The 20,863-nt window shown below is 40.2% G+C and overlaps 1 long non-coding RNA gene across 1 annotated transcript in view; it reads left to right on the forward strand.

The window, feature by feature from the left end:
• Positions 1-20,863, forward strand: part of LOC307165550 — a 159,520-nt gene that overhangs the window by 124,985 nt on the left and 13,672 nt on the right. Inside the window, exon 2 of the long non-coding RNA XR_013822499.1 lies at positions 1,310-1,375. This is a non-coding gene — a long non-coding RNA (uncharacterized lncRNA). The remainder of the gene's footprint in view (positions 1-1,309; positions 1,376-20,863) is intronic.

The raw sequence follows: 20,863 nt of genomic DNA on the forward strand, positions 1-20,863 counted from the left end.
GAGGAAACCAAGCAAGAGAAACAAAGTGCTGTAAATCCGTTTTGAAATAAGTTGTTTTTCAAATAAAGTTTTCCAAGTGATATCAGATTGTGTGTGTTTACATGTGTTTTTATTGTACTTACATTGAACAAGAGGGTAAGAAGCACCACTTTAATTTACAGCCCGCAATGTCATACTTACCCTGTAACTACATGGAACAAGAGTATATTTACCCAGCATTTTTTTTTTAAAAGTTGCAATAGTTTTACTTGCCTTGAAACTTAATCAGTGCACCTTTGCAATAATAACAAATTAGCCTACTTTATAAATGCACTGATATGTACCCCGTAATTTAAAAAAAAGCTTTTATGTATTTTTATACACTATTATTACAAAAAGGTGCAGTGTATGTACTCACTAAATTGCTCCCAAAAGTAAGATTCTAAAATACTTAGTCTAAATAATTTGCCTAAATAATTTGTTATTTTCCTGGTTGTTACCCCTTTATTCCCAAAACTTTACATATTATTCCCCTATACTTACACGTACGTACTTTATAGGTACACTGTAATTACCGAAAGTTACACTGTACTTTCATTTTAATTACGCAGTACTTTCCGGGCTGTAATCTAAAGTGTTACCCAATTTTTCATTGGATACTTTTTTACTCTTACTCAAGTAACTACCGGTATTAAGATTATTACTTTTACTTAAAGCAAATATTGCTATAAGTACTAGTACCTTTAGTTGAGTACAGTTTTTGGATACTCTGCCCACCTCTGCGTACACATAATCAGTACATATCAAATGTAACAAAGCAATAGTGACACAGTAAAAACTTTTTTACTCACATAAAGTCAAATAGTTGCACCGTTCCTGTTGGATCCAATAAAGAAGGCACAGCATAGTTTTTTTTTATTTCAGTCTCTCTGCAAATCTAGCATCAGAAGGAAGGTTATGCAGCGACTGTGTTTTTCCAAAACCTGGCACTGCGCAACATTTTGCACTGCGCAAGGCATGTTTGCTCGATCCAGTGTTAGCGTAACGTATGTTATTTACCTACTACATGTTACCTACCTACTTTCACCTATAAATAGACGCATTCCAAAATGAGTCATTCTCTGTGCTTGGTTTCAATAAAAGCTGTTTTTGGACTATCAAGGAAGTTTTCAGTTCTGAAACTTGCAGGATATTCTTATAGTATGATGACCTCTTATATGTCAAAAGCTCAAGGAAAATGCGATTTATCAATTTATTAACCCTTTTATGTAATTTATTGTGAATGTTTTTATTGTTTTTGTTTGTCTGTTTGTTTTTTCATACTCCTAAGGCTGAAATATCTTCAGTATGCAATTTTCTGCACTTCTCTTCATCTCATCTATATCAGCAGCAGTTGGTGAGTTATTACTTTAATTGATAAATTTATCTTTTAGCATTTCTCATGTGTTTACAATAAATTCTTGAAATCAATCACTGCTAGATAGTAGTTTGCTAGACCTAAAGCAAAGTAAAAAAAATGTACAAAGATCCTAATTCTGCCATTATTAAATCTGTTAATGGGTGTTTCTGCAACTACGGGCACTTTTGACTATCCCAATTTAAAAAAAAATCAACCTCTATGAATTTCAATTTTAACCATCACAGTCTATAATACATATAAAAATGTACACAAAATAAAATGTAGTCGTTAAGATTTTAATCTGGAACATGTTTATTTTTTACGTTTTTCGGGTCATCTTCTTAAAAAGTGTCCTTACCGCAATGTTACAATAACGTTCATTTTATACATTTTTCTTTAGTAATTTCTATAAAAAAATTTAATATATGTAAATAGCTTTTTCAAATTTGATGCAGTTTTGTAAATACTGATATAAAAAAAATATATATATACAAAATAGAGAATTTCATGTTTTTTTCTATGCCATGTAAAAAATTTACAGTAACCTTAGATGTCAATTGTTTCCATACACACAAAAGATAACATAATTAACTTTTTATGACAGATGTTGCAATTTCAATGTGTTAATCATCTCAACTTAAGTGTAAAAATATTTTTTTTGCAAATGAAAATGTGAAAAAAATGAAAATAGAGCAGTGCTGCGGTAATGACATCTTGTGTCGGTAAGGACAAAAAAAAAATTTATGTAAAAAATGGCATGTTTATATATATACTAATATATATATACTAATATATACTTCAGTACTAATAATATACTGAATATTTGTCATTTAATATACAGTAAACCTTGAATTTGTCTCTACCGCAACACAAGGTCTTTACCGCAACACCTAAATTTGCTGCGGTAAAGACATGTTGCGGAAATGACATTTTTGCTAATATTTTAGCTAATTGGCAGCTAACAAGGCCTACCACATTAGTTTTGACTCTAAGCATCTTAATATACATGAACTCAACAGTAATATACATTTATTTTTAAAATGTAGTTCAAAAATACACAATTGTTAAGCTGAATGGTAAGGACGCACAATAAATACTAGAGCAGAAAAGATGATGTTTACCTTATTTTTTGGTATCTTGTGAGTGAGGTAGTGTGGTGGCCCAGTCTGTAAGCAATGTGCTCAAGTGATAATTTCTGTTTCCATAGAAACTAGACTTGTTTGTGTTCGATAAAATTTCATAATAAAAGCTTTTTTTCATTGTTGCGGTAAGGACTCAAAAGTGTGGGACAGGTACATTTAGTTAAAAAAATCATAAAAATGATCAGTAAATAATACAAAGAATTTTAAGATGCTGTAAATGAATCTGTATATTAAACAATTCCATTTGAAATAATGTCATATTGTAAAAGAATGAGCTAATTTTAAGTATCTCAACATTGAAACCACGGGTGTGGGACATGAGCAAAAATGGTGTTTGGACCTATAAATGCTTCATAATTTTACATTAAATCATATTATTTATTAATTATTTTTTTATGTCAAGATGTGTATTGACACTACATTTATATTTATGAAACATCAAATGACAAATTTTAACATAAATCTAAAATTTCACTCCTGGGACTTAAAAGTGACCGTAGTTGCAGAAACAGCCTAATATGGTATTTAAGTTATACTGTTTATTTAGATTTGCATGTGTTTTTGCTTACTGGGTTAAAGCAACCTTTTGCCAGTTACATTATACTGTGCATGACTCATGGTAACACTTTATGTTTAGTTATAAGTCATTTATAAGTTATTAGCTAATGATGAACTAATAATTTACAAAACATGACTAAGCATTCATAAATGATTAATAAGTTATATGCTAACATTTTATGAATGTTTTGTTAATTCAGTTATGTCACTTATATGTTATTAGTTAATTATGAACTAATCATTTTCAAAACATGACTATACATTCATAAATCAATAAATGGTATGCTAAAAATGTATGAAAACTATAAGAAATGGTTGCGCTCTAAATTTTAAAATGAAAATCAGTTTTCTTCAGGTGCGTGGAGCCAAAGAGATATGGAAAACGAGCAAGAAGGTAGCTGGCCGCGCACTGAATTCAGTACAGACTATAGAAGTCTATCAAAACATTTTTTTTATTTTCTGGATTGCATGGTGCAAAAAGTGCAAAGTGAATTAAAAACAAATGAACAGGATCAAACGTTTCAACACATCACTATCTTCTATGAGGCGCCACGTAGGATTTAAATCAAACTTCGCTTATCAATACATACATAACACACGTGCATATACACCTATAATTACTCGCATATACATGTATACTATTGGATGTTCAAAATACATATATGAAATACAAGTGCACACTAATATGAAATCCGTACCAATACATATTATGTTAGTCATGAATGCATATACACTTGTGAATAACTTGCATATACATATAAACTTGACGCACGCATACACCTATAAATACTCGCATATACATATAAACTTCCATGCATATAAACCTATAAACACTCGCAAATACATATAAACTTCTATGCATATACACCTATAAACACTCGCACATACATATAAACTTCCATGCATATACACCTATAAACACTCGCACATACATATAAACTTCCATGCATATACACCTATAAACACTCGCACATACATATAAACTTCCATGCATATACACCTATAAACACTCGCACATACATATAAACTCGATGCTGGCATACACATCCATAAAACACTCGCGCATACATAACGTGGATGTGTGCTTTGTGTATATATGTATATGCGAGTGATTTCATATGTATGTGCGTGAACTTTTCAGTGCAAACGGAAGGCATTTCAGTGTAACCGGAAGGCATTTCAGTGTAAAAGTCATTTGTGTCATTTTGATAGTTTGTTTTCCAATTTGAAATGAAATAAGCATAAACGAGAAAACGGCCCCTTTATTCGTTTTTTCGTAAAAAAAAAAAACAAAAAAAAACAAAAACGAGATTTTGGCTTGATTTTTCGTTTTTTATAGCCTGGCTAACGTCAGACCAAGTCTCAATGAGACTTGGTCTGGGAACTACGTGCGCATTTTCTCGTATTTGAGGCGTGGTTTACGAATGCCCAGAGCCGTTTATTGGGCGCTATGAATGTCTATCAAATGCGCCTGTATGTAGCTCATAGCCAATCGCTTCAATTATACCAGATGACGTATGTAGAGTGAGAGAAATTCGACGAGGAAAAAGACGATGGGTCAAAGATTTATTTGTACACGATGGCGTTTAGCGAATATTACCGTTTGTGAAAGATAAACATGAGGGTAGAAGGTAACGTCGAGTCTGATATAAACAAACTGCTTCGGTGTCGTCATCATCTTGCTGCTCCCTCCCCGTTCTGTGATTGGTTCCCTTTTTCAGGGGAAAAATTGTCCCATGGTGTCCAGACTGCCTAGCAGCGTGAATAGAATCGCGCTGCGAGCAAGGCAGTATGGGGAAACCCAGGCTACGTTTTTTAGTTCACAGGCAAAAAAAAAAAAAAAAAAAGAGTCTGTTCTACAGAATAATAGTCCTCTACTATGGCTACAGATTCTTAAACTGTACAGGGCAGGTCCTATTGGGCTTTCTTCTGTGCAACTTTACGCGTTTCACAGAAATCTTTACATCAGAGATATTAATTATTAGTCTGCCACCAGCCTGTTTTATTTAGCTGTGTGTGGTGAAGCTGCGCTTGACAGCGCCGAGCGGGAGAGGCTCACTGACCAATGTTCAGGCAGCAGTCAGAACTTTTCTTTTAGACGCTCCGTTTTGCCACGGGATGGTGATTGCAAATACTGTAATGCCAATCGGCTGAGGGTGGGTACCGATGATGGTGAAATACATTTTTACTGAAACTGTAATCATAGCCGCGACCCGCGAGAATGAGACAGATGATTGACAGGACGATAGCGAAGGCAATTAAAGGTGCAAGATAACTTCTGTTAACAAAAAAATCAATAAAAAAGTGTTTAATATAAGTGACTTTGTCTTTGTTTTATTGTTTTTGTTGTTTTTAATCAAATAATTGTGAACCACAAACTGAGCCTTCGTTTTAAAGGGCAATTTCCAAATATTTATTTGTTATAATATGGGTATTTTATAATACAGCATAAATAAAAACAAACACACGTAATATGTATGCCTATAGGCTAAACACCACAGTTTTTTGGTTTTGTTTGTGTGAACTTTTATCCCCAACCATATTTGTTCATGCACTGTAAAAAAATATTTTCATGATTTGTTATCTTAACTTTTAATCTTTTGTCAAAACAACTTAGATAATTAATGTGGTTCAGATAACATATATTTTGAAGTTCTATTTATTAAACCAAAATCTTTTGTCAAATCAACTTAGATAATGTTGTTCAGATAACATATATTTTGAGTTTCTATTTATTAAACCAATCTCTTTGTTGCATTAACTCAATTTTTTAATTTCAATGAACTCAAAATTTTAAGGCAACCAGGTAACTTACATTTTTAAGTTAAAGGTTTAACTTAAAAATGTAAGTTACCTGGTTGCCTTAAAATTTTGAGTTCATTGAAATTAAAAAATTGAGTTAATGCAACAAAGAGATTGGTTTAATAAATAGAAACTCAAAATATATGTTATCTGAACAACATTATCTAAGTTGATTTGACAAAAGATTATGGTTTAATAAATAGAACTTCAAAATATATGTTATCTGAACCACATTAATTATCTAAGTTGATTTGACAAAAGATTAAAAGTTGTGATAACAAATCATGAAAATATTTTTTACAGTGTGGGCTCCACTCCAGGGGTCACATCAGCACCCCTACTTCCCATGGTACTAACTGTAATTACCAGTATGCTGACCCAGTTTATATGTAAAATCTTTGGTATATGTAATCTATATGTAGGCTAATATCTAAAAACACTTTACAGTGTGATGGAAATAAACTTTTCTTAAAGCGTGTTGTATATCACCACAGATTTATTGGCACCCTTCTATCTGTGTTATATACTGTATACTGACAATTGTCCTGCAAAATGATGAGGTTTTTTGTAAGAAAAACATTGCGAGCAAATGTCGAATTCTTGTTTGAAATATAAATCAACAACGTAAGAGGCTTTAGGCTTTTTTTTTTTTTTTTATGAAAAAAACTAATAAAGGGGCCGTTTTCTCGTTTATGCTTATTTCATTTCAAATTGGAAAACAAACTATCAAAAAGGCAGGTTAATTCCGTGTACGCACAAATGACTTTCTTTTGAAAAGAAAAGAAAAGTTCTGACTGCTGACTGTTGGTCAGTGAGCCTCTCCCGCTCGGCGCTGTCAAGTGCAGCTTCACCACACAGATTTAACTCCGCACAGCTAAATAAAACAGGCTGGTGGCAGACTAATAATTAATATCTCTGATGTAAAGATTTCTGTGAAACGCGTAAAGTTGCACAGAAGAAAGCCCAATAGGACCTGCCCTGTACAGTTTAAGAATCTGTAGCCATAGTAGAGGACTATTATTCTGTAGAACAGACCCGAACGACAACTGATGACGTCACATGCTCAGACTTGCTTGACCAATCGGCGGAAGGGGGCGTGTCAGGTCGCCCACATGTGGAAAACGAATTTTGAAGCAATTTATTCGTTTTTTGCCTGTGAACTAAAAAACGAAAAATCAAGCCGAAATCTCGTTTTTTTTCGTTTTTTTTTTTTTTTTTTACGAAAAAACGAATAAAGGGGCCGTTTTCTCGTTTATGCTTATTTCATTTCAAATTGGAAAACAAACTATCAAAATGACACAAATGACTTTTACACTGAAATGCCTTCCGGTTACACTGAAATGCCTTCCTTTTACACTGAAATGCCTTCCGTTTGCACTGAAAAGTTCACGCACATACACATATGAAATCACTCGCATATACATATATACACAAAGCACACATCCACGTTATGTATGCGCGAGTGTTTTATGGATGTGTATGCCAGCATCGAGTTTATATGTATGTGCGAGTGTTTATAGGTGTATATGCATGGAAGTTTATATGTATATGCGAGTGTTTATAGGTGTATATGCATGGAAGTTTATATGTATGTGCGAGTGTTTATAGGTGTATATGCATGAAAGTTTATGCATGTGCGAGTGTTTATAGGTGTATATGCATGGAAGTTTATATGTATATGCGAGTGTTTATAGGTTTATATGCATGGAAGTTTATATGTATATGCGAGTATTTATAGGTGTATGCGTGCGTCAAGTTTATATGTATATGCAAGTTATTCACAAGTGTATATGCATTCATGACTAACATAATATGTATTGGTATGGATTTCATATTAGTGTGCACGTGTATTTCATATATGTATTTTGAACATCCAATAGTATACATGTATATGCGAGTAATTTATAGGTGTATATGCACGTGGGTTATGTATGTATTGATAAGCGAAGTTTGATTTAAATCCTACGTGGCGCCTCATAATCTTCAGTGCACACTCTGCAACAAACATTCACCCTTTTGTTGGTAAATTAGCATTTAGGGGTCATCAGCTGAAATTCATTATCACAAGTACAACTCTATGACAGGTGGAGCTCCAAGAGAGTCTGATAATTGACATGCATGACAAAATATTACAGGTATTCAATTATAGCAACAACAAAAAAAGGAGTATTAAAACGTACTCGGTTACTAACGTAACCTCGGTTCTCTCTAGAAGAGGGAATGAGTACTGCGTAATATCTTACACTAGGGGAAAATCTCTTTTCCGCGAGATATTGAAGCCAAAAGTTATCCTTAATTTTGAAATAATGTAAAACGTGTTTCAGCAGCATGCAGACATAGGCGAGACGGCTCGCGCGCCCATTGGCTGCCCTGTGGCAACTGCAGCAGCCTATCGAGAGAGGCCCCTCGTGACGTCAGATCCAATGGGGGCGCTTTGCGCCCACTACGTCACGTCCCACCGAAACGGACGTGGCTTGGGCCTATAAATACAGCTTCTTCTAGAGAGAACCGAGGTTACGTTAGTAACCGAGTACGTTCTCTTACGAGAGGTCTCTCGTACTGCGCAATATCTTACGCTAGGGGAACACAGTGTAAAACGCTGTGCGTGCTGAGATCCGTCACCAAAGTCCCAAGGGCAGGTGCCCGGGGCTCATATAGTGCATAATCACCAGGGACTCGCAGATAGTCCGGGAAGAGGGGCTAGAATAGCATCATTCCCGTAATAAGTAGCATTCTATAAGGAGCTAATCATATAAACAGTGTTCCACACAGTCAGGGCGAAAAACTCAGCCTGGACTGAAGAATATTATGGGTCTTACACCCTGCCCATAGAGTTACTTAATCGATCAGCAAGCGACGCTCAAGCAGTTTCAGTATTCTTGGCCGATAGCATCGGGGCAAACACTACTGATTTACTAGACCGAAAGCAGCTTAGCCTGCAAAGCGGGAACCTCTAGGTTATAAAACCTTATAAATGTAGACGGGGAGGCCCAGCCTGCCGCCATACAGATATCCTGCAAGGCAATCCCACTAGACCAAGCCCATGACGAGGCCATGCCTCTCGTGGAGTGCGCTCTGACACCCAACGGGCACTGCAGGCCCTTAAGGCCCGTTCACACCAAGCACGATAACTATAAAGATAACGATAAAGATAACTATAAATGCGTCCACACCAGCGACCGATAACGGTCTTTTTATTTTAAGCACGCGCGCGCCCGGATGATCCAGATCCATTTTAAATGCGCGAGACCTTTAAATTAGAATGGATTCTGATTGGCTGTCAGTGTTTTATCGTTCGACAGCTGGAAAAAAATCGTTCTGAAAGTGATCCCAACGATATCGTTCCTCATATCTTTATCGTTATAGTTGTGGTGTGAACTCTGTTATTCTTTAATATGGAGAACGATTTTTACAATTATATCTTTATCGTTATCTTTATAGTTATCGTCTTTGGTGTGAACGGACCTTTAGAAGTGTAAGCCAGCGCTATAGCGTCAACTATCCACCTGGATAGACTCTGTTTCGACGCAGCTAGTCCCTTAGAACGTCCGCTGAATGAAACAAAGAGCTGCTCTGTCTGTCTGAAGACAGTTCGAGCGAGACACATAAGCCCTTAATGCCCTGACCGGGCAAAGGAAGCTCGCATCCTTTTCCTCATTATAGACCGGCAGGGCTGACAGCGAAATGACCTGAGCCCTAAACGGTGTGTTGAGGGATTTAGGAACGTACCCGTGCCTTGGTTTGAGTATGACTTTCGAGTCATTTGGCCCAAATTCCATGCACGTCGCGCTCTTGAAAGACAAGTGTTTGATATCTATTGAATGGATTGGCTCGAATGGGGCACCTTTCATGGCTTCCAAAACCGTAGAAAGTTCCCACATGGGGACTGAGGGAGGTCTGGGAGGATTCATCCTCCTAGCTCCTCTAAGGAAGCGGATGACCAGATCGTTTCTCTCAAGAGACTGGCCAAGCGTCGGTTTAGTAAACACCGCTATAGCCGTCACATAGACCTTGAGCGTGGTTGGGGTCCTGCCCTTATCCAGTAGCTCCTGCAGTAAGGAGAGAACCTCCGTCACCCCGCAGTCCGGTGGTGATATACCACGAGCTGTGCACCAGCTAGAAAACACAGACCATTTCGAGGAATAGAGCCGTCTAGTAGACGGGGCCCTAGCCTGCGTGATCGTGTTTAACACTCCCACCGGGAGGTTAGCGGGTACCCGTTGATGGCCCACGCAAGTAGGGACCACAGCTCTGGGCGAGGATGTCAGATCGAGCCCTTGGCCTGAGAGAGGAGGTCCTTCCTCACTGGTATTGGCCATGGGGCAGTGCTTGTCAGTTGCATCAGAACTGGGAACCAAGCCTGGTTCTTCCAGAACGGAGCCACAAGTAGCACTGAGCATCCGTTTTCCCTGATTCGCTCTAATACCTGAGGTAGGAGCGTGACGGGGGGAAAAGCATAGAGCGGGCAGCGGGGCCAGACGTGGGCCAGCGCATCCCTGCTCTTGGAGAAAAACTCCGGACAGTGAGCGTTTTCTTGAGACGCAAACAGGTCTATCTTTGCTCTGCCGAATGTCTTCCACAGCAGATGGACTGTCTGTGGGTGTAGGGACCATTCTCCTGCCGGAACATTGTTTCTGGACAGTCTGTCTGTTCCCAGATTCAGGTGGCCTGGCACGTGCACTACTCTCAGCGAGCACAGATTGTGCTGAGCCCAAACCAGGAGGCGCTCCGTCAGCCTGTAAAGGTTTTGGGACCCGATACCTCCTTGGCGATTTATATAGGCCACCACCGACATGTTGTCCGAACGGACCAAGACGTGGTGTCCTTTTATCTGGGGACAAAAGCGCCTCAGCGCGTTGTCGACTGCCATCATTTCCAGGCAGTTTATGTGTAGAAGCCTTTCCCGTTCTGACCACTGGCCAAAGAACGGTCTGCCCTCGAGCAACGCTCCCCATCCCGAGGTGGAGGCGTCCGTAGACACCACCTTCACACTCGAGGAAGTCCCCAGGCTTACACCTGATCGACCTTGAGGCGAAACAGACCGGAGGCCCACGCTCGAGGCGGTATTCGCGCTTTTAGCCAGAACTGCAGTGGGCGCATGCGAAGCAGACCCAACTGGAGTACTGATGATGCTGAGGCCATGAGACCCAGCATTTTCTGAAACCTTCTGAGAGGAACTATAGTGCCGCAGCAGAAGGATTTCGTCATGCGCTGAATGTTCAGTCTGCGCTGTGGCGATAGCTGTGCTGTCATAGACAGCGAGTCCAGTTCTGTGCCCAGAAAAGATATTCTCTGACTGGGAGACAGTGAACTCTTCGCCCAATTGACTTTGAGACCTAGATGTTCGAGTAATATGGTCCTGTGTTCTATGAGCTCTGAGTGTGATCGAGCTAGAATCAGCCAATCGTCCAAGTAATTCAAAACTCGCATGCCCTGAAGTTTCAGGGGTGCAAGCGCCGCGTCCAAGGCGAATCTCAAAAATCACTGTGACGTGACGCTATTTGTATTTGGAAATACGTGTCCTTCAGATCTACTGACATAAACCAGTCCCCTTGGCGAATTTGTGAGAGGATTTTCCTGGTTGTGAGCATTCTGAACCGGCGTTTCGAAAGCACGTTGTTCAGCTGTCTTAGATCTAGAATGGGTCTGAGACCCCCATCTTTTTTCGGTACCAGAAGATATCTGCTGTATAGACCCCCTTCGCTCTGAGCTTGAGATAAAGGCTCTATAGCCCCTTTGCTCAACAGTTTCGCTATTTCAGATCGAAGTAGATGTGCTACTTCGAGCCGAAGTGTAGCGAATCGCCTCTCTTTATAATGTTCAGCACCCATTCTGATACCCCGGGAAGCTTTGCCCATGCACTTGCATGAATAGCTAGGGGTTAAATGAAATCTGGGCTCTGGTCGCGACATGGTGGCAACCGGAGAGCTTCGGTGTGCTGTAACACAAACGTCGCGCTTGTAGCGTTCGAGGCGGGGGGGGGGGGGGGGGGGGGGGCGCTGATCACAGCGGGCAGCCTGCCCGCGCTCGACTCTCCTATAGCGGGTTGCCGGGGGAGAGCGAGTGGGGGAAACCCCGTAGGATTTGTCATGTCTGTGAGTGAATGTGGGCACGGGACAGCGGGCACATTTACTACACTGAAAACACCGTCGGCTTGAGCTGACTGTATGTGTGTTGGTTTAGTTTTTACAGAAACCGTGGGACATGCAGTGTGTAGTGTTTGTGGGCATTGGGTCGTGGGCACATTCACTACATTTAATGCACAATCGATATGAGTCGATTTTATGTGTGCGAGCCCTGGAGTGTGGCGGGCTGTGCTTGTGTGTAGGAATGGACACTGGGTTGTGGGCATTTTTACTACACTCATAACACCATCGGCCGTGGCCGGAATACCAGAAAATACACTCTTTATGGGATTTATCTGGGTCGCCGTAAAAACGGCGTTTGTGTGCTGGCAAACGGGCTGTGGTACCGGCTTGTTTACTGCAGAATACACTGGAACAGTCACATTTTCTGGAACTGAACGAGCGAGAAGTTTTGGTGAAAGTCTGGCCGCAGCGGGACATGAACACCGTCATTTTCCTAGGCTGGCTAGGAAGACTTTGAGGCCTCGGGCTTTACCTCAATCTTAGGCCGGGGCCCACGCGGCGGAGGACGGCGGCCAGCAGAGCGAGAGCGTGGTCTTGGGTCCCGGGCCTGTCGACGCTGCGAAGCGGCGGCGGGCTGCGGCTGGGAGGTTCGAGCAGACGGCTGTCTAGAGCGGCCTGCCGCGGAGCTGGAGCGCTTAGGCAAAAAGTGCTTCATGCCCTGTGACGTTTTCTGCACCTCAGCGAATCTATCCGCGAAATCTTTGACGGATGATCCAAAGAGGCCGGCAGAAGAGATGGGGGCGTCGAGGAATGCGGAGCGCTCAGAGTCCGGCATCTCAGAGAACGTGAGCCATAAGTGTCTCTCCGCTACGGTGAGAGAAGCCATGATCCGCCCTATGGCCTATGCAGCGGACTTAGTGGCGCGAAGAGCCAGGTCCGTGGCGCTTCTCAAGTCCGGCACGCTGATAGCTTCCGGTCCTTCCTCATTCAGCTTACGGAGAAGATCGGCCTGGAAGATCTGCAAAATGGCCATCGAGTGTAACGCAGATGCAGCCTGTCCAGCGGCGGTGTAAGCGCGACTGTGCATGGCTTTAGAAGGAAGCGCCGTCTTGGCACACCGTCCAGCAGAGGGCGGGCAAAGATGGGCCGCTACAGCTTCTTCCACCGGAGGAAGAGAAAGATACCCTCTGTGTTCAGCACCATCCACCACGGAGAATGCTGCTGAAACAGAGGTACGGACCCTGGCTGAGAAGGGGGCGTTCCAGGACTTCGCGACTTCTTCGTGAAGCTCAGGAAGAAAAGGCGTGGGCCTTGAAGACTGCGAGACACGGTCCTTTTGCAGGAAACATCCATCCAGCCGGTTGTGCGCAGGTTCCGCGGGCACCGACCACTCAAGGCCGAGGCTCGCTACGGCCTGCGTGAGCAGACGCATCAGCTCTGCTTCAGTGCTGGCCCTTTTCCCGGAAGGCTCGCGAGCAGAGGGGGCGAGATCCACAGAGCTCGATCAATCCTCACTGCCCGACGCCAGGATAGAGCAGCTGTCATCCTCTACAGACGCGGCTTCTTCATCGTCACCGATGGCGGAAGCGGCGGCAGACGGCGGCCGCTGTCCGGCAGTGAGAGACTCAGGCGAAGCAGGCGGAGAAGCTGGCGGGCAAACCGGCGAGCCTCCACGGGTTGGAGGAGGTTCCGGGACACGCTGAGCACGGCGCTTTTTACGGCGCGGCACCGCAGCGGGCAGAGGTGCAGACTCGGTGAAGGATGCCAGGCGAGTCCTCAGAGTCACCATGGGCAATAGCTCGCAGTGAGGGCAGCCGCCGTCAGCGAGCGCGAGAGCTGCATGATCTTCACCCACACAGGAAACGCAGATGACATGGTGGTCCCCGTCGCTGAGTGGGGCTCGGCACGAGCCACAGAAGGTGCGAGGCATCTTGAAAAAGACGCTCGGCTCTTTTAGAAAAGGAGTGTGCGTCGCAGCGGCGAACACACACTAGCAGAGAAAAGGATATTATACGCCGGATAGCGTAGCAGGAACGGCGACTGAAGGCGGTGAGTTGTCGGCCAGCGGCTTCAGATGCGAAGGCTCGTCCCGCAGAAGGCTTTCTCAAATGGCGCGGCGTCTTCCTCTCCGGATCCAGCGATGTGAGAGCTTCGCTGAAGAGATGAAAAATCAGATTCTATCAGCCTGTCGAGCTGTATTTATAGGCCCAAGCCACGTCCGTTTCGGCGGGACGTGACGTAGTGGGCGCGAAGCGCCCCCATTGGATCTGACGTCACGAGGGGCCTCTCTCGATAGGCTGCTGCAGTTGCCGCAGGGCAGCCAATGGGCGCGCGAGCCGTCTCGCCTATGTCTGCATGCTGCTGCAACGCGTTTTACATTATTTCAAAATTAAGGATAATATTTGGCTTCAATATCTCGCAGAAAAGAGATTTTCCCCTAGCGTAAGATATTACGCAGTACGAGAGACCTCTCGTAAGAGAACAATGCATATAAGAGAACAAAGCACACGAAAAAAAAAAAAAAAACCCTTTTACTAAAAATAGAAAGTTCTAGTTCTTCATTCATACCATCAGGGAATAAAGACTTAAGTTCAGAGATCCAGAAGGCCTCCCTTTGCAACAATTTCTTATCTCTATCTCCGCCTCTTCTATGAGGTAGAATCCTCTCGATGCCAGGGAACTTCATGTCAGACAAAGACTGTTTGGCAAACTTAACGTGGCGATAGATTGAGGATGTATCATCCAGTCTTCAAATGGCACTTGTGTGTTCAATGATTCTTGTGCGTAATACACGTGTCGTTTTGCCTACAGTACATATAACAGTGAACACGAGCAGATGATAATATAGATCACATATGTACTCTTGCAAGTAATCAATTGTCTAATCTTGTATGTTTTTAGTGTAGAAGGATGTGTGAATGATTTACATTTGACATATTTAGTGCAATAAGTACAATTAAAGCATGGAAAATTACCCTGGGCATCGACAAGAGTAGTCGGAGAAGAGATGTGAGTGTCTGCATGAACAAGCTTGTTCCTCAGACTAGAGCTCCTAGAAGACACAAAAAGTGGTTATCATTGAATATATTCAATGGTGGAGGATACTCAACTGAGGATCGCTTTTGAATTATGTGCCAATGACTTAATAATCCTCCTAATGTTATTCTCAATGGACTATATGTGGATTTGAAAGCACATGAGAAGCTCTTCTTTCTATTATTTGTGATAAAGTTGCTTTCTTCCTGTGCATGTAAAATACGAACATTCTCAGGTGCAGTATCGAGACACTTACTAGAATATCCCCGTGATTTGAAATCTGTATACAGGTTCTGAGCTTTAGCCTCAAAATCCTGTTTCTTAGAACAGATACGGTGGAGTCTTAAAATGGCTAAACCTTGGCTAAACGGTAACCCATGTTTTAAGTGGATTTGATGAGCACTCTTAGCATGAAGGAGGCTGTTCTTTGCTGTATCTTTTCTATACAGAGTAGAGACAATTTGTATATGAACAGTTGATATGCATGTGTCCAAGAAATTGACATTAGTGATACCCACATGATATGTGAATTTGATTGAAGGTCTTAAACAGTTCATATATAAAGCAAATGCTTCAAAATCACTTTCAGAGCCTTTGTAAATGACAAACCTATGAAGGTAAAAGAGTAGCAAAACTCGAGAGCAAGTAGATGTGAATTTGAGAACTTGTACAATAAATATTCGTACACAAACCTGTATTCTTAATTTGAAGCAGCAGACAAGTAGTCACAAATATGTAAAATGCCATTCACAGAAATACAATGACAGACACAAACTTGTAATATAAATAAATATAAAGAAAGCAATATGTATTTATTGCAAATAAGCCTGCTGCCTGTGTTTTTTTAAATAATGTATTACGAATTGTGTGTTTTTAAAAAAAAAATTGTTATAACTGTTGGTCCATTAAGCCTCATTAAGCGTTTTCTTGGTTTTCTATGGGAGGAAAATGCTTAACGTTCAATTAAACGCGTTGCGTTCATATTCTGTGCTCAATTGCTTTTCTGTACGCTTCGTTTGTAGGCTATGGTGTTTCTTGAGTTTGGTCTTTTAATACTACTGTCTTAATTAAACATATTCTGTGCTCATCTGCTTTTCTGTAGTATGCATTATTAGTATGGTGTTTACTGAGTTTGCGAGCGTCCCCGGGGACGTGACATCAATATAAGTCCCATTTCATTGGCTAGGTGCCAGCTAATAAAACGGCTCCTTTGAACACCCCCCCACTCCCAACCCCCTTTCTCTCTCTCGCCGCCACTGAGCTTCAAGTGCACAAGTTAGTTTTGCAGCTAATATATCGTGAAAAGAGTAGCAAAAGTTATATAGAATTACTTTTGGGCCAATAATAATGAACGTAACTTTTCAAGAAACTAATGAAAATATAAATTGAAACTGAATAACATATCTTTGAAACTGAAAAAGAATAAATCGCAGGCAATTTTTTTGACTTCGTTTTTAATACACTGTATGTTTTGCTAACTGTTTTCTCATCTTTCTATCGCTGATCTGAACTTACAAATGTGCTTCCAGAGTTTTCATTTACACTTCTGAAGTTTTCGTTTGCCGTTCTGACACATTGCTCTCGTGGGGGCGGGGCTAGTAGCAGTGTGTTCTCATTGGCTACTGAGTTTTTGACTTTTGATTTGATTTTGACAGCTTCTTGACCTGGAAGTAAAGACGTCAGTGTTGTGTTTACATGTGTGGATGTGAGCGTCTGTAAGCGCAGCTTTCTATTTCATTTTAGTGATATTAAGTTATGTTTGTTTTTTTTATTTTATCTGTATTTACCTGCTGCTACTACTTTGACGACAGAAGCTTTTATGAGCACAAGATATCTATTTAGTCTATTCAGGTAATTGTACATTAAAGTACTGTAAATAATACATAAAATATTGTATAGTGTCCAATGTTTTCGGAGAATATTTGTTTATTCTTGATGATTTTTTTGGCATGTTATTAGGCTCTGATTAGGTTGAGCTGTTAAAATTTAAAGAGAATACTAGTATACGTGTGTGATATATTCAGCCGTCAAGAAAGTTTCACTTCAACCAGGTAACCAAGGTTGGCAACCATGGCCATCACACTACTCATTGTTAGCATATGCATTTACACCATCAAAATTAATGATCACTTAAATAAGAGGAATTTAAACAATATGAAAATTACAATCGTGGCCTGCTGTCAGATGATACAGACCTCAAAGGGCATTTCATTACATATGTTACACAAAGAATGTTCTTGTTGCCAATTTTTTTTTTAATCATGCTGATAATTTTATTTAGTTATTTTATTTAGTTAATACTATCTTCTAACATTTAAAATTGTAAATATATTTTAAAAATCATCAACAGTTTCAATTGTGACTTATACAACCAGTTAAATGAATGTAATTGAAAATTTGAATTCAAATAAATTTACATTCTTTATTGTCACTAAAGCATCTACACAAGTATCAAAGTGAAAGTCTTGGATGCAATTATGTTGTGACAGGAAAGACCAGAATCCACAAAACATTAACTGCATACTATACATGTAATGCACAGTATTCTCATGATATACATTACTATACAAAATGCACAATTGCAAATACAGAATACATATTTAAAATTCATATACATTTTAAATGATGCAATGATTCTTTGAACAGTTCATGTTGCAGTACAAGTAACAAAGCAGTGACTGGATACAAGCAGTACAAGGATAGTCCACCCCAAAAAAAATAGAATTCTCTCATCATTTACTCACCTTCATGCCATCCCAGATGTATATGACTTTCTTCTTCACATAAACATACACAAAGATTTTGTGTATTTTTTTACAGTCTATGATCTACATTCGGTTACAGTCTTCGATTAGATCATATTTCCCCCCTGCCACCCCAAACATCATTGGGCTAGAGTACTGTACAGTATCTGTACTGTAGCCGGGAACTCCTATATGCAGATGATGCCGCCTTCATTGCCAACTCTGAGACTGAGCTGCAGGCTATGTGCTCCCCCTTTGCTGCTGCTTGTGAGGAGTTTGGATTGAAGATCAGCCTGGGAAAAACAGTGGTCTTTGCCCAACCTGCTATGCTCTCACCCACAATCACCATCAACAACAGCATACTGACAAATGTCACAAAGTTCACCTATCTGGGTTCCACAGTCGACACCTCCAACAGTCTAGACTGCGAATTGGACATCCGTTCTGGGAAAGGATCAACAACCTTCGGCAGGCTTAGCGAGAGAGTATGGAAGAACAATTCAATGTCTCTCCACCTAAAAGTCAAAGTTTACGAGTCCAGTATTCTCAGCACCCTCCTGTACGGCAGCGAAACTTGGTGCACCTACCGCAGACATGAACACCGCCTGAACACCTTTCACTTTCATTGTCTGCGCTCAATTATTGGCATAACTTGGAAGGACCATGTTCCAAATTCGGCTATCCTTTCCAAAAAGCACAGACTCTACACAGCACAGACCTCTACACTATGTTGCGCATCCGCCGCTTATGCTGGGCTGGCCACACCTACCGCATGGATGAAAACCGATAACCGAAAACAATTTTGTACGCCAAAATTGCTGATGCCCCTCGCCCAGTCGGCCAGCCGAAGCTCCACTACAAGGATGTCCTGAAGCGTGACCTTAAGGCATTCGGCTTTCCAAGCGAAACCTGGGAAACGCTTGCTGGCGACCGAGCAATGTGGCACGCCACCATAAGATCTGGTGCCAAAAGATCTTTCCAGCAGTACACAGACTTCCTTAACAGTAGAAGACTGAAGCGCCATGCCAATCGTCGTCCTCGACGCTAAGGGCCTGAATGAATGAATAAATATGCTATATTATAAAAAAGTTAACCATGCATCATGCATCACCGTCCTTTGGATGAGACTTTAAACCGAGGTCCTGACTCTCTGTGGTTATTAAAAATCCCATGGCACTTCTCGTAAAGAGTAGGGGTGTAACCCTGGTGTCCTGGCCAAATTCCATCCAATGGCCCTTGCCAATCATGGCCTCCTAATAATCCCCATCTATTGAATTGGCTCTATCACTCTCTCTCCTCTCTACCTATAGCTGGTGTTTGGTGAGCGCACTGGCGCCGTTGTACTGTGGCTGCATCATCTGAGTGGATGCTGCACACTGGTGGTGGTTGAGGAGAGATCCCCTGTTATGATTACTGTAGTACATATGAAAGCGCTATATAAATGCCTCATTCATTCATTCATTTATTCATTCATTCATTCATTCATCATCTTGTAGCGCCAATATAAATGTTTGGAAATAAAGCTTCATGTCTTTAAATCCATATGCAGTCAGTGTCACTTCTCTGAATAGGTTGTAAAACGTGTAGGGTACAACGGGTCTAAAGGTGCATCGGGGTGAAAGGCACATTTGACTCTTTTAAACCCTAGATGGCACACAAATTCAGATCAGCATTTTTCTTAAAAAACGCATTTGATGATGCATGTAAAAATTTGTCTGTTCCTTGATGCGACTGCGGACAGCAACTCAAAGTTGATTCTGCACTAATTTGATATAATATTTAATGTTGTCCTAAAAAGTTGTAGATTTATGTAGCAAATGAGAATCATTCAAATGAATGTCTATATTTTGAGAAATGTCTTGATATAATGATTTGATATAATGAAGGTCATTTTTCAATAATGGAAGAATATGTAAAAAAATGGTATTTGGGGTAAAATACCTCTGCTTTTGGGGCTAAAGGCCAATAACTGACATGATAAGAAATAGCTGGCTGACTTTTCCATTTGTTGACATGACATGGTTAGATTCAGAATATTAATCTAATGTTCTATATCAGAATATTTATATATCAAATTGGGTGTCCACCTTAGAGATAATCACCATGTTTATAATGAAACCATTCATATTTAAAAAATATGATATTAATCATGTCATAATAAAATATCATATTTATTTGTTACTACAGTAAATCTTTATTAGATTATAATGGGATCTCATTCAATGCTTTCAGAATCATAACTTTTTAAAATAATTTTGTTTCAGAATTTTGTTTTAATGAGATTTAATGACATCAATAAATATAATTTTTAATGGTATTTATTGAACAAAATAATTTATTTTTAATTTAGTTTAGTTTAGTTTATTTGAGCTGTTCACAATCATGTTTGTTACAGAAGTCATAAACTTACACAGTAATGGAAGCTCAAAAAGAGTAGGCTGAAGCAAGAAAGCTTATGTGCGCCTACCCCTATGTTCAATACTCTCAGTACTCATGGATTTCACATTTGTATTCCCAATTGTAACTCAATTAATAACACTGCATTTAACAATTTATATTACATTGATAAGGTTACCATAAAATATGCAAAATTCAAGTATATCATTTTCATACCCAGGCACACACCACCACGAGCGTGCACCTGTTTATGAGTTACATTTCCAACCATACAATCAGTAATATGGACGTTACAAATTGCAGCATTTGAAATGGTAAGAGCTTGTAGCTACATTCCACATCAAACGTATATTGTCACAAGCTTATAGAGATAACTGTACAATGTTTGAGTTATACATCTATTGTACAAGCAGCATCACTACATCTGTATTAATAAGTTCTTCCATAAGGCATTATGTCGTGAAGGATAACATTAACACAGAATCCTGCATACTACTAGAAAATTTACACCTGTTAGCAAAAAACAATCTTAACTGACACAACTGACATGTCTCCACATTATTCACTTCTTTCAATTATTATTATTATTATTATTCTTATAGTAATTTTTGGTTAACCATATGTTTATTATAATTTTTATCAATTCTATAATGCAAGTATTAGATTCAATAGTATCACTTTATTAACAGTTTTGTGTAGAAATAAAATTTTTCTTAT

This window comes from Squalius cephalus (genome assembly GCF_949319135.1).
Source record: "Squalius cephalus genome assembly, chromosome: 10".
In the NCBI taxonomy this organism is placed as follows: Eukaryota; Metazoa; Chordata; class Actinopteri; order Cypriniformes; family Leuciscidae; genus Squalius; species Squalius cephalus.